The following is a 13,587-nucleotide window of genomic DNA, read 5'->3' on the forward strand; positions in this document are numbered from 1 at the left end:
AAAAACATTATACTGGTAAAATTTTAAGTGAATTTCATAGGAGTTTTTTGGTGGTTTTTTTTGGGGGGGGCAGCAGAAGACAGCTCTGTTATATACAGAAGATAGACCTACTGTCTATAGAAAACAGAAGACAGATCAACTCATTTTTGAGAACTATAAAAATAAGAGTCTTTCAATGAGATAGAAAGGACTTTTTATTAAGGCAGAAAAAAAGTCATATTCTCCTGGTATTTCTTGTACAGGAGCATTGAGTGTGGTTATCTATGCCTACCGTGGTCTGGCACAGTACGTGTCTCTTATACCGATTTCTGTGGATTGCATCACCAAATGGAAGCCTAGCTCTAGTTCCACCTGGACCGACATGCCTGACTACATATGCAACTTCAGCCTAATGCTGAGTTTTCCCATCAAGTATTCCCTCTTGAGCATCCTCTTTCATCAGGCTAGATAAATGTCTTTACTGGAGCATTGGAGCTCCCCATATGTAAGGGGAAAACATTTAGTATCAGAGTATAAAGTACATTTTTTGAAAAGACAATGTGTAATTCATCAAAAATCTGGGGCCTGGAGTCACCCAGAAAGAGGCGCTCTCATCCACTTCCCCACACATAGAAGAGGAAATGGGAAACGTTTTCATACCATCACTGCGTTCTCTTTTCTTGGGTGACACCTAAGAGAAAATGCCTTGGTTATCATATATTTTGGTCCAGATGTAAAATGTCTTCAGATTCCTTCTTAGGAATTTTTCCATTTAGAAGAAGAGATGAGCATGAGAAGGATTATCTTTCTAAGAAATGACTACTGGTTGGGTCACTCCAGGCAGAACAATGGACCCCAGGGAAAGAAGGGGTCAGGTTGCTCTAAATGCTTCATGCAAATGCATGCTCTTCAGAAAATACACTTAGGAGCAGCAAACAAGTAGGTAAAATTTCAAATACTCTCAAGGATTTCTGATTCAGATATAACTACCCAATACTAATCTCCCCAAATTAGAATAGTTATCCCTGAAGTTTCAGGCTGGTGGCATTCTTCAAGACCTTTCTCAATTCTCATCACATAATTTGTTTTCTCATTTTACACTCATGAAAGAAAACCATCACTCCTTCAAAATGAAACTGGTCAAAGTTTTGAAAATCTACTTCATAGTTAACTATTAAGTTTAAAACAGCAATTGATATTTCCCAGAAGAGTAATACTAACACTCTGTAGGACAGCTTAAAAACTTATGAAATATACACCCAGAAGAGTTGCTTGGCCCTTGTTTAGGATAACATGAATTTGGGACGTAGATGACATTTCAAGGAGAAAATTTTTTTAAAATGTTATCCTTGGACTTTTTAAGTTGATGTGAATTCTTTATAATAAGCATGTATCCCTTTTACAAAAAGTGGTAATTTTTCTTAACAAGTGAGGAGCAAATATATTAATAATGTTTAATTCTAGGTACTGGAAATATACAGGGTTGTTATTTTCTCCTATACACTGTTCGATATCTTCTAAATTTCCCAAAGTTAAGCACGTTTTAAGAGTAACACTGAAGAGGAGATAATGTAATAACAACATAATCATCGTTGTCTATAATTTTAGGCAGCTTTTTAAAGAGACACTTTATTGAATGTCATCAATTAACTAAACGTACAAATATGTAAGCTTTCAAAATCTATCTTGTTAAGTCTTGAGTGATAGATATTCATCACAAAGATATATGAAATTTTTAAGCTCAAATAATTTATGTGTTTTAATTTAAGACATCTGTTTTTCATCTGACTAGTTAAAATACCTTCTGTACAATATTTAGATTTTTTTTTTACTCAGCATCATTTAGTTAGACCATCTTTTGAGTTTGAGAAACTTTAAAAGTCCCAATACACTGAAAGTATAAATCATTAAAAAAATGCAAATTGACAACTCTGTCCTGTCACACCACATCATTCCCCGAGCTGCAGGGCTGAGTTCTCAAGAGAGATCATTCATTAGGTCCATAAAACTGTTCTCTTCCTCAACAACAGGAGAATAGAAAACTAGTTCAGATTTTCACAAAGTTATCTTTCTTTCCTTTGTGCCCCTTTGAGTGTTTGCTTTACCTCTTTAGATTCAAGCCCTTCTACAGAAGGCAATAACATGTAATCAACATGTACAAGCACCCCACAGGGTACCAGGCCTTATTCTTGGTACCGAAGCGGAGTATGAATAAGACACAATTAAGTCATCAAGGAGCTTATAATTTACTAAGGGAGACAGAGCTGTACATAATTCATCTAATAATGACCACATGTAGTAAGTGCTTTGATAAAGCCACAAGGAAAAATGGGAGTATGACTCAAGAAGAGATTAATTCAAGTGTGGAAGGGGGAGTAAAGGAGGAGAAGTCATCTGAGCCAGGGTTTGAAGGGTGGTCAGTAGGGGATGCACATTCCAAAATGAAAGACTGTAACGAGCACAAAGGACTAAAGTGATGGGGACAGGACAACTTACAGCGCGTACAAAGAATCACAAGAAGACGGTTGTGGTTGGTGCTTGGAAGTACATTTGGGAGAGTTGTAGTGAAAAATAAAGTTTGAAAGACACTTTGGGTCAGAATAAGGAAAGACATGAATAACATATTAAGGAGTTTCAAGTTTATTTTAGATAATAGGGGAGGATGGGTATTGAAGGTTTTTAGGCATAAAAATTACATGACTGTATCTGTACTTAGGAGGCTAACTCTGGCCAGCAGTGCAGCAGATGAGTTAGAAGAGAAATACACTGGAGACAGAGACCAGTTAAGAGCATATTGCGCTGTCCAAGTAAAATTTTAAAAAATGGCCTGAATTAAGATAACAGAAGAGGACATGGGAGGATATTTCAGATCTTGAAGAAGATGGATGGAAGGATGGAAGGACCTATTAGATGCTGGAAAAGGAGAGATCAAAGATGATCCCCAGCTTTCACATGGAAGGAACCAGAGCATGGTTTTACCATCAACTGAAATAATTGAGGCTGTTAAGGAAAAACTTCTGAAACTGTAAAGTTAAAAAAATTATTTCATGCCTTTTCAATGTCCTATTGGAGCATTGTCTAACAATCTCTGATTCTTGAGGGAAATGTAATTTTGTTTGACTTACTCTTTTTTATTGATTAGGGCCCAGAATCAGGAAATTATGTTAACTTTTAGTCTTTTATAAGTTGCAAGTGATCTTTGTGTGGTAGAGATACAAAGGATTTCTGTCTAGTGGAAAGGAAAAACCTAAAGGTCATGGTAGTGTCGACCTATAGGACATTAAACAGTTTTGCATCTGACTTAGTAATCTTATTTCAGCATTTTTTTTTCATATCCTCTTTGAACCAGGTTTGCCATCTTGTAGTTCCCTCATTAATTATTTATATAAATACTTGACACATGCTCACTATATAGTAGTACTATATACTTTTATGAAAAGTATGTTTTTAACTTCTTGATAATTATACATTGAGAGGGCCTAACTTATAACATGGAAATACCAAGGCTCTCCTTGTGTTAACAAAACAATATATTAAAATTACCCCAAATGAGGATGTTTAACAACAGACAAAGTATGACAGACAAGTATATTTTGGTTGGAAAGATAGCATATCTTAAGTACTTCGATTTTCCAAAACCCTACACGTGGCTCACTTAAAAATATTTCCCATTAGTGCAATTTATCACCCTCCAGTATTGCAGTGATGTTAGCCACATTCTAGCCCACATCTTTTATTATTTATTTAAGATAAATTTCCAGGCTAGAATTGCCTGTTTGAAGGGTATACACATTTTTCTAAGGCTTTTGATATGAATTATCAAATTGAACTACAGTTTATATTCCTATCAAACGGGATATGTGAATACTCATATTCTTGAAAAGTTGGCAATAATGAGAATTGTCTTTTCTTTCTTTAATCTATACCAATTTTATAATAAAAAAATGGTTTAAGGTATGTCAGCTGACATAGAGAAAACCTCACCTACTCCAAGTGTATTATTTAAAAGCTGATAAAATAAAAATAATAAATGCGTAATTGAGCCAGACACTAACAAAGGAAAGCACCAGAACCGGTTCTCGCAAACACAGCAGTGAGTAAAAGCAGCAGCTGAGGAGCTCATGGGAATGGGAAGTGGGCATGGCTGGGGAGGGAGCTTCAGTGTTGTCCCTGGAAGGCAAGTGTAGAGTACAGGCCATCAGCACAACCAGAGTTTGAATGATGCTATGTGCATAAGGCAGGAGTTTCCCATATAATGTTATGTGGGAAACTTTCTTATCCCTCCCTTGAAAGAGGGATAAGAAAGTTTCCCACAAGCCCATGAGATAGTCAGTAAGCCCATCAGCATGTGGGACCACGGTGGGAAATAATGTCACCCTCAGGAATTAGAACAGGACTGTCTCACACACCACTGTGGTGTCAGACTTCATGCACCAATGTGGGAAAGGCATTCTTTTTTTAAAAAAAATATTTATTTATTTGTCCACGTCAGGTCTTAGCTGCTGCACATGGGATCTTCCTTGCGGCGTGTGGGATCTTTTAGTTGCGTCATGCAGACTCTGAGTTGTGGCATGTGGGATCTAGTTCCCTGATCAGGGATTGAACCTGGGCCCCCTGCATTGGAGTGTGGACTCTTAGCCACTGGACCACCAGGGAAGTCCCCGGGAAAGGCATTCTTACTGAAAATTAATTTAAAAAGTGATCCTGGACCAGCAAAACCTGTAGGAACCTACAGAAATGAGAGCGAAACCACTATGTAGGAATGCTTTTACAAACTAGGTAATGAGACTTCAAGGAAAACAACCACTGCTAAAGATGAGCTCACAATGGAAAATTACAAACCACATGAGGAAACCAACCACCATGGAGGAGAGTCAGGACACATAATAATGGAAAACATGTACTCCACATACTGGATATAAGAGAATAATTTGAAATAGTCTTTAGAATATTTAAGATGTTAAGGAAGTTAAAAAAAAAAAAAAAAAGCCATAATACAGGAGCATAACTCTATTAAAAAAGAGAGAGGGAAAGCTAGTTGGAAAACTGACCAAAATAGAATTTTCAAAAACATATGGAGTCTGGATCCCACCACCAGCATTGTGCCAGTGTATCATAAAAACAATAAATACTTGTTGAATGAGAAAAAAACCAATTTACAAGATAAATGGTATATTAGACACAGCTATACTAAAGCTTGTATCCAGAAAATTGATAGCATACAACTCAGTTATCTGATCTCAAAGCAATTAAGTTATAAGTCAAGTACAAAAAGGTGGTTTCAAAAATTGGAAATGAAAAACCAATCCCAATTGTAAATCAGATATAGATTACAGAAGAAATCACAATGGAGATTATGAAATATTTAGATCTAAATAATAGCAAAATTCTCCATATTAAAATATGTGGGATGCAGCTTAAAGAGGTACTTAGAGTATCTTTTTGTGACTGGCTTATTTCTCTTAGCATAATGTCCTCAAGTTTCATCCATGTGGAACAATGTGTCAGAATTTCCTTCCTTTTTAAGGTTGAATAATATTTAATTGTGTGCATATGTATATGTATATACCCACACATATATAATTATACATACATATAGAGATATATTAAATATACACATATATAATTATACATATATAGTTAATATTTTATATATATATATATACACACACACACATACACCCCATATTTTGCTTATCTATTCATCCATGAGGGACACTTGGGTTGCTTTCACGTTTTATTGTCTCATTTATGAATTGTAGACCTACTCAGCATCCCTAAGAAAGAGATTTGATTTTATTTATGTCTGAACTGTTAAAATAGCTGAAAAATAAAATTATGACTGAGTTAGAGGGCTGAATCCCAGATCTCATTCAGAAGTACCTAAGGACACCCCTTACTCCTTCCCATATACCACAAGAATGGCCTGAGTGTTGAATGTTCGTAGTCAGAATCCTGAGGTATGCGTGGCCCTTTTTTTCTGAATGAACTTGAGATTAATTTCTATTAAAAGATTAACAACTCAAATTTAATTAAATTCTATATTTTGAGTCTGTGAATCATATTGTTTAAGAAACACTTAATCATTTTATTTTGTTGTTTTGGATTAGCTGTTTAAAGACAAAAGACTTGAGGTTCCAATTATTGCTGCCAAAAATTAATTTAAGTAAACTAATTGACTACATGCTGTAAGCTACACACAGTCTTGGTGTTTAAATCGTTCAATTCCTTGCAAAAGTGGGTGTGAGCTTTGTACCCTCTTGTAAAACAATGCTAGATCAATCCATTACTAAATACTCACCGAGCATCTATCCAGTTAAGCTCTGTGCTGGCACTGGGTGTGCCCATAGCCCGAACTATTATCTTTCACACATAACAGGTGCTCCAGAAATACTTGCTTTTGACTTGTGGAGGACACAAACCAAGCCAAGACTCAGCCTTACTATCAAGGAGTGAATATGGGGAAGACGAAGCTTATGAGAGATATAAAAGGCCAGATATGATTAATACTCAAACAAATGACTCAGGCCATGAGTTCAGAGGGGAGAGAGTAGGATCACTATGGATGCAAAGGTCTGGGGAATCTTCTTGGAAAAGAAACAAACTGATCAAGCTAAGTGTCCTTGGCTTTGAAGGAAGGATAAGAGAAAGGAATGGGAGGAAAGGAAAGAGAAAACATGGGGAGAGGAAATAACATGACATTTGGTACTTCGTACATACTCTTTATGCTGTTTGCTATTTTTTATGTGTCTATGATTTGAATCTCCAACTGAGGGGAGGAATAGTACATAAAGATGATGATGATAATTATGCTGACAGTGATACCTACTGAGCTCTTACTATGACACAGGGACCCAAATGAGCACTTTACATGTATTATCTCGTCTAATCTTCACAAGAATTCTATCAGGAAGTACACATAAAAGAGGTCCAAACAGCTTAGGTAACCTGCTCTGATCATATAATTAGAAAAACACAAAGCGTGGGCCTGAATACAAACCATCAGGGTTCCAGGACCCATGGTCTCTCGTTGAGTGGTTCTCCTTTGCATTTCCTAAAGCTGTTAACACAGGGCTTAAACACAAGAGGTGCCTGGTGGATTTTCATCTGTTAAATTCTGAGCTACTGAAGCTAAGGGTGTTTGATGGAAAGCAATACAAAGGGAAAGAAAAGCCAGAGAAGAAGAGGGGTTCCAGAATCTGGAGGACGTTGAAGGCGGAGTTGAGGAATTTAGGGAATAAGGAACCTTCGATGATTTTAATCTAAATTTGCATGAAAGTCTGCCTCTTTGTCCTCAGCTTTGCCATTCAATTTTCCACCTTAGAGACTACTCTTTGCCTCCATATAAAAGGAGGAGAAACAAGAAATCTACTTTGCACGAATAACAATAATATCAGCTGCTCTTAGTGGGGTGGCCCTTCCTGGTTTCCCAAGCATTTCACTGCAGTGTCCTGAGCAGGTATGTCAATTTCTAACAGCCTGTTTGTTTCCCCAGAGCCAATTTCTTCAAAGAGGAAGAAACACTTCCACTTTTCTATTTCTCTTCTAAAATCCTATCATCATCCCCTGTTTCCCTAAGTTGATTTTTTCCCCAAATAATTCATAGGTTCATGTCAATCATTTGAATCACTTATTTATTCAACAGATATTTCCTGAGGGCCTACTGTGTGTCAGATACTGTTCTCAATACTAGAGACACAAAATTAAACAAGAGAGGGAGAGTCTCTGCTCTTGTAGAGTTCCCAGTTTAGCTGGGAATACAAGCATTAACCAAGGAATTAAAATACACAGTGAAGAATGTTTGGGAGGTGAAATGCAAGGGCGCTGGGGAAGCTTATGTTGGGCAGAGGCCAAGGAAGTTAGGGAGAACTGATTTTCTGTGGGCCATGCCATTGAAACCAAAATATGGAGGAGAAGCAAGAGTTAGGCAGGCCAAAGAGGTGAGAGAGAGTGTGTGTGTGTGTGTGTGTGTGTGTGAGAGAGAGAGAGAGAGAGAGAGAGAGAAAGAGAGAGAGAGGAGAGATGGAGAGATGGAGAGATGGAGAGATGGAGAGAGAGTTGTTCAGAGGTAGGAGCACCGGCAGATGTAGGGAGATAAAGCATGAGGGTGTTCCAAGCTAGGGGAAGAGTCTATGCAAAGGCCTGGGCATGAGGTAGAGCCTAGTGTTTTCAAGGAAAGTCAAGTGGGTGGCCTTGCAGAGAACAAAGATGAGAGTGGCTTGAAAGCGAATGATTGGGTCCATGGGTCTGGCACCTACAGGCCTTATAAACCACATGAAAGGGTTTAGACTTGATTCCCATGTAATGGGAAGGCACCGAAGGGCTTCAGGCTGGGATGACATGATCCGATTTGCATTTTTGAGCATGGCTGGCTATTGAATGGAGAATGGCTGGAGAAAGGCGTGAATGGAGGTTTGGGGACCAGGCAGAAGGCGGTCTGTCATTCATGGGAGAGATGTTGGGGGCAGAGGGGAAGGGAGGAATGGATGGAGCCCAGACAAGGCTAGAATCAATAGGAAGTGATGACAGATGACATGGGCGAGGGGGTCCTTGCTGTCTACCAGGCTTCTGGCTCCAGCAGTTGGATTTTCACTCTTCACACACCTCACTGTTTGCATGATTTCCCCACCTTTCTACTGCATACGGGAGAGATCTACCCAGAAACGTGGAGCAGGAAGGTGGGCCATTTGCCGAAGAATTCATTCTTGCTGTAATATTAACTATCAATAGTTTCCTCTGGCAGTCCCTAAAAATTCTTATTCAAGAATTTATAGTCCAAGAAATGAGAATATTGTGTGCTTCCCTTTCAAAGGGCCCTCCACAGTGCAGAGATTTACTGAAAACAAACTTCAAACATTCCTGGTGTCCTTCCACCCATTGAGATCAAAGTCCTCAAGAGTCATTGGCTTGGGTTATAATGACCACTCAGAGTTTAGGTAAAAATTAATGAAACACATATTTTGGTTCAACGTAAGGAAGGACTTTTCAAAGAGGAAATGAGCTGCCTCAGGGGCACGCATTACTCACATCTAAGACTCAGCTCCAACGCCACCTCTCGAGATGCCAGCCCTGAGTCCTCTGGGCAGAGGCCATTATTCCAGCCTCGATGCCCCAGTGCATTGTGTCCTTCTCCACTGTAACGTTCACCTCCTCTTACTGCATCTCATTACAAAAGACTGTCAACTCCTAGTCTTATCCATGATTGTGGTCTGACGTGTGGAAGGCACTCAAATATTGAATGGATGAGTGAATGAATGAACAATGTGAGAGGTTTTTAGAGGTTGGGTGATGACACGGCTGTGAGTTGAGGAGATTCAAGTGAACAGTTAAGGGGTTGGATTATAAGACTTTAAAGATACTTTCTATAAAAATCACACCCTTCTTAGCCATGAACAACCTCCACTTTTTACCTGAAGCCCTCAATCTCAATGATCATGGGCCAATGCCTCAGGAATTTCTTCTGAGCCTGAATCTTTCCACCTTGTGACCCCCACTTATACAGCTTTCACATCATAATTGGCTTTCATTTCTGATTCAGATTTGGCCATCAGGACAGACCTTTTCAGTTCTTACAAGGGGTGCCAGGGACACTGTTTTCGCTCTTCCTTGCTCTATACTCTCCAGCCAAGGACTCGTTTCCTCCAAGACATAAGCCTAGTCTCAGCATAGACAATCCAGGTGAGGGCCCCAGAGCTCTCCTAAGAGTGGGGTTTAAATACATTTCACATTATAGTCTCTGAGTGCTGCATCAGGATGGATGTTTTGTTGAGGATGCTTAATTAACCCTCAAGTCTTGTGCTTGTCCCTCTGTAAAAGTTTCCCTATGAATATTACAGGAAAATGCAGCAGAAGATATATTTTGTGGTATAACCAGGTATATTAGTTTCCTGTAGCTATTGGAACAAATTATTAGAAACTGGGTGGCTTAAAATCAGAGGAATATATTCTCTTACAGTGCTGGAGGTCAGAAGTCTGAAATCAAGGTTTTGGCTGGGCCATGGTCCCTCTGAGAGTTCTAGAGGAAAATCTGTTCCTTGGCTCTTCTAGCTTCTGGTGGCTCTAGGCATTCCTTGGCTTGTGGCCTCATCACTCCAATCTCTGCCTCCATGATCAATGGTCTCTTCTTCTGTCTCAAAACTCCCTCTTCCTCTCTCTTACACGGATACATTTGATTATATTTAAGGCCCACCCAGATAATCTAGGGCACATTCCTCCTCTCAAGATCCTTAACTTCATATTTTTCCCATACAAAGAATATTCACTCATTTACCATAAAGGATAATATTCACAGGTTCCAGGCAGGAATGAGGACATGGATATATCCTCTGGAAGACCTACTACACTAGGTAAAACTTACTTTGTCCTATCATTTTTGGAAGATGTTAATGTTATTGAGAAGGCCATTATATACTAGAGATGGCAAGCCACTGAGAAAGCAGGTAAAGGATCCTGAGCCCAGAGAGGTTAAGTGACTTGCCAAAGGTCACCCAGTTGTAGAGCCAGAACCAGGAGGTCCCCAGGCATCCAGCCCAGGGAGCTTGAGTTCCATATTATGCAATAATCCCAGTAGAAATGTTATATATGTGCTCATTTAGTTTAAAAAATTAATCTCTATATTGAGTTTGTGTGGGTGACAGGGTGACCTTTTGAAAGGGAAGCCACTTGATACAAAGCAAGGCTGAAGCCATTTCATTTATTACCATCCCTCTGTCACTGGTGGGGAATAAAATGCACATGGCTTAATATCTCACCCTGTGGTACTTAAGAGTGATGTGAGCAAATTCCGTAGAAAAAATTTGCAGAGAGAACAGAGCTTATCATTTTCATAGAAAAGTGAATGGAGGAGGCTTTGGAAATAAACCAATACAGGCTTGAACTGCAGTTCTTCCAGTTCAATGGTGGATCTCCAGGAAGGTGATTAACATCATCAGCAAATGGAGAAAATACCCACCACAGTGGGTTCAAATCTAAAAATCCATAAAGCACCAAGCACAAGGACTGGCATGTGGCAGACTCTTTATCAGCAATCGTAGTATTATTATCACCCCTATACTGATACATTGGAGGGGAGAGCCATGTACTTTCTAAGCAAATTATGTATGTCTATCTGAAAACAACAAGAAAAACATAAGATGATCTGAAAAAGACAAGAAAAACATGTGGAAATACTTCGAAACTCATTTTAACACAGTTTGTTTATTTTTTTACCAAAGTTATAAAAATTTGGCTATTTTTGGAACTAAAATTATTTTCAAACTTCACAGGTCTTAAGTACTCTTGGGCCATATTCTATTCTCCCAAAACATGCAATATGTTTACTTACGTCAACAAAACTTCACTGAATGCTTAGCATGTGCAAAGAATTATACTGGGATTTACAAGTGCCAATTTTAAAATTATATTAAGAACAAAGAGCTATTTGGCCAAATAAATGAGTGTTCTAAACGTACCTAGACATTTAAGGATAGAACCACTTTAACAGCACTGCGGAGCACACGACTTCCGTAGAAGTCATTATTTCTGCTTTTGCCTGCAATGGAATAAGGCAAGAATCACTATATTTAATAACATAGTCACTGGATCAGATCAGAAGCTTAGGCTAAAGAACACTGTATAACTTAACATAGTAAAAAATACAGTATGATTTTCAAAATAAGGTATGAAAATCAAAACAGAACAAAATTGGAAATAATTGAATTCATTTCAAAAGAGGCCATATGAAATAGCAAAGAGCACAGCTTGGAGTCAGACAGCTGGGTTTGAAACCTGGTTTTGTCCCTCACCTCATGACTGAGGACATGTTACTTCTCTTTGCTGAGCCTCAATTTCCTCATCTGTAAAATGGGGATAAGGATGACTGTTTCACAGGACTGCTATGAAAAGTAGTGCTGAGGATTAGGCTTAGGGAGTATCAGGTACACAGTACATGCTCAATAAATGCTGTCTATCTATGAAAAGAGTCGGTAGCAGAATTGACATCATTAAAAGAAGCATCAGACCACTGTTTGTGTCCAAATTTTTAAAAGGCATCTCTCCTTATCATTTGTGTTCTATTTATTTGTGTTAGTCAAGATATATTGTTGCCAACTAGAAAGGTTTGTTTCATTGTTAGTCTCATTCATATATTCATTTCAGGTATTAACGGAAGTGTAAATATCCTTACACACTTACCTATGCACCTACCACAGTGGACTTTCCTCTGAGCTCTTTGCACTGAAAAGCACACTCATCTAAATGTTAGGTCTAAAACACTCTGACATAGCTCCCCTCCTCTGACATTCTTCCCCTTTACACACCAAAAAGGAATCAGCCTGCATTGTTCACTATAAACCCTGGCAGGGAGTTCAGAATTTTCTTGGAGGAAAACATGTTCTTTCCTTTTTATAGTTTGAACTTGATGGAAGACAGCCCAAATATTCAATACAATAGCTTGAGCTATTTTTTTCTGATAGATCCTACATTCCCAAGTGTGAGCTAATCCATATTTTCCCATGGTCCTTGGACAGAAATAAAATGGATAAATCAACAAATCTCATTTTGACCCATTCATTATAACAACCCTTTCATGAAAATGTATGCTAAAGTTATTCCAAAGGAAAAACCCAGTGGACCTGAGGTACAGCTCCATCCATTCCCTTTTCATAATTGGTACTAATAAGAATTAGTAGCTTGTTTGTGTTTGGGGGCAGACCTAACGGAGAAATGAGCACACTTGGGTAATAATGTAATGGAATTTTTAAAAAACTTATGGGAATTAAAAAAAAAATTACCCCAGGGCCTATGCTCTGAATAAGGGAAAAATAAATTTCTGACTGCCTTCATTCTGTCACAAAAGTTGATGTACTGGCCAAAAATTCTGCCTAAGAATACAAACTGGAGCAAATTATAGGGAAAAATCAAATCGCAAAGCTTCTGCTAATGTTTTGCCTTGTTAAGGGTGTAGAATCTTTTGCGTAACAAAATACCTTGATAGGCTTTCTTGAATGATGAGAAGTCTGAAAGGAGATGGTTGATACAAAAGGCACAAATTATATCAGATAACAAAGTTGTAAACAACAACCACCATGGCTAGGAGATGTTTCTCAGCAGTAGATGGGAAGGAAGCTTGGGGGGTAATTTCTCTGATCTGGGAAGAGTGGGAGCAAGCTTGGGCAACATGGCAGCCTGTTAAGCAGATCCTGAGGAGGAAGATGGTCAGTGAGACATCCCTAGTGACAAGGTTGGCAAAAGGTCTTTTAAGAAAAAGCAATGACTACTGTTTAATTTTAAGCAGTTTCTTGTTGTGCATGAGATTGTCAGCTTCTCTAATATTATCAACCTTCTGTAAACATCTGTGTCACACAGCAACCTTGAGTTTGTGGTATTTTGGAGAATAAACTTAAGGAGACAGTGACCACATAGGAGATAAAGTAGATGGAGAGAGGATGGCAACAGGAGGCAAGATGGGAAGTCAATGGGATCAGGAATCTGGAATGGAAATTTAGTAGAGTGTATGTTACATAGTATACGTGATAAATATGCTCTTTTTTTTTCACATCTTTATTGGAGTATAAATGCTTTACAATGTTGTGTTAGTTTCTGCTGTACAACGCAGTGAATCAGCTATAT

The sequence above is a fragment of the Balaenoptera ricei genome, chromosome 16, assembly GCF_028023285.1.
Source record: "Balaenoptera ricei isolate mBalRic1 chromosome 16, mBalRic1.hap2, whole genome shotgun sequence".
NCBI lineage: Eukaryota > Metazoa > Chordata > Mammalia > Artiodactyla > Balaenopteridae > Balaenoptera > Balaenoptera ricei.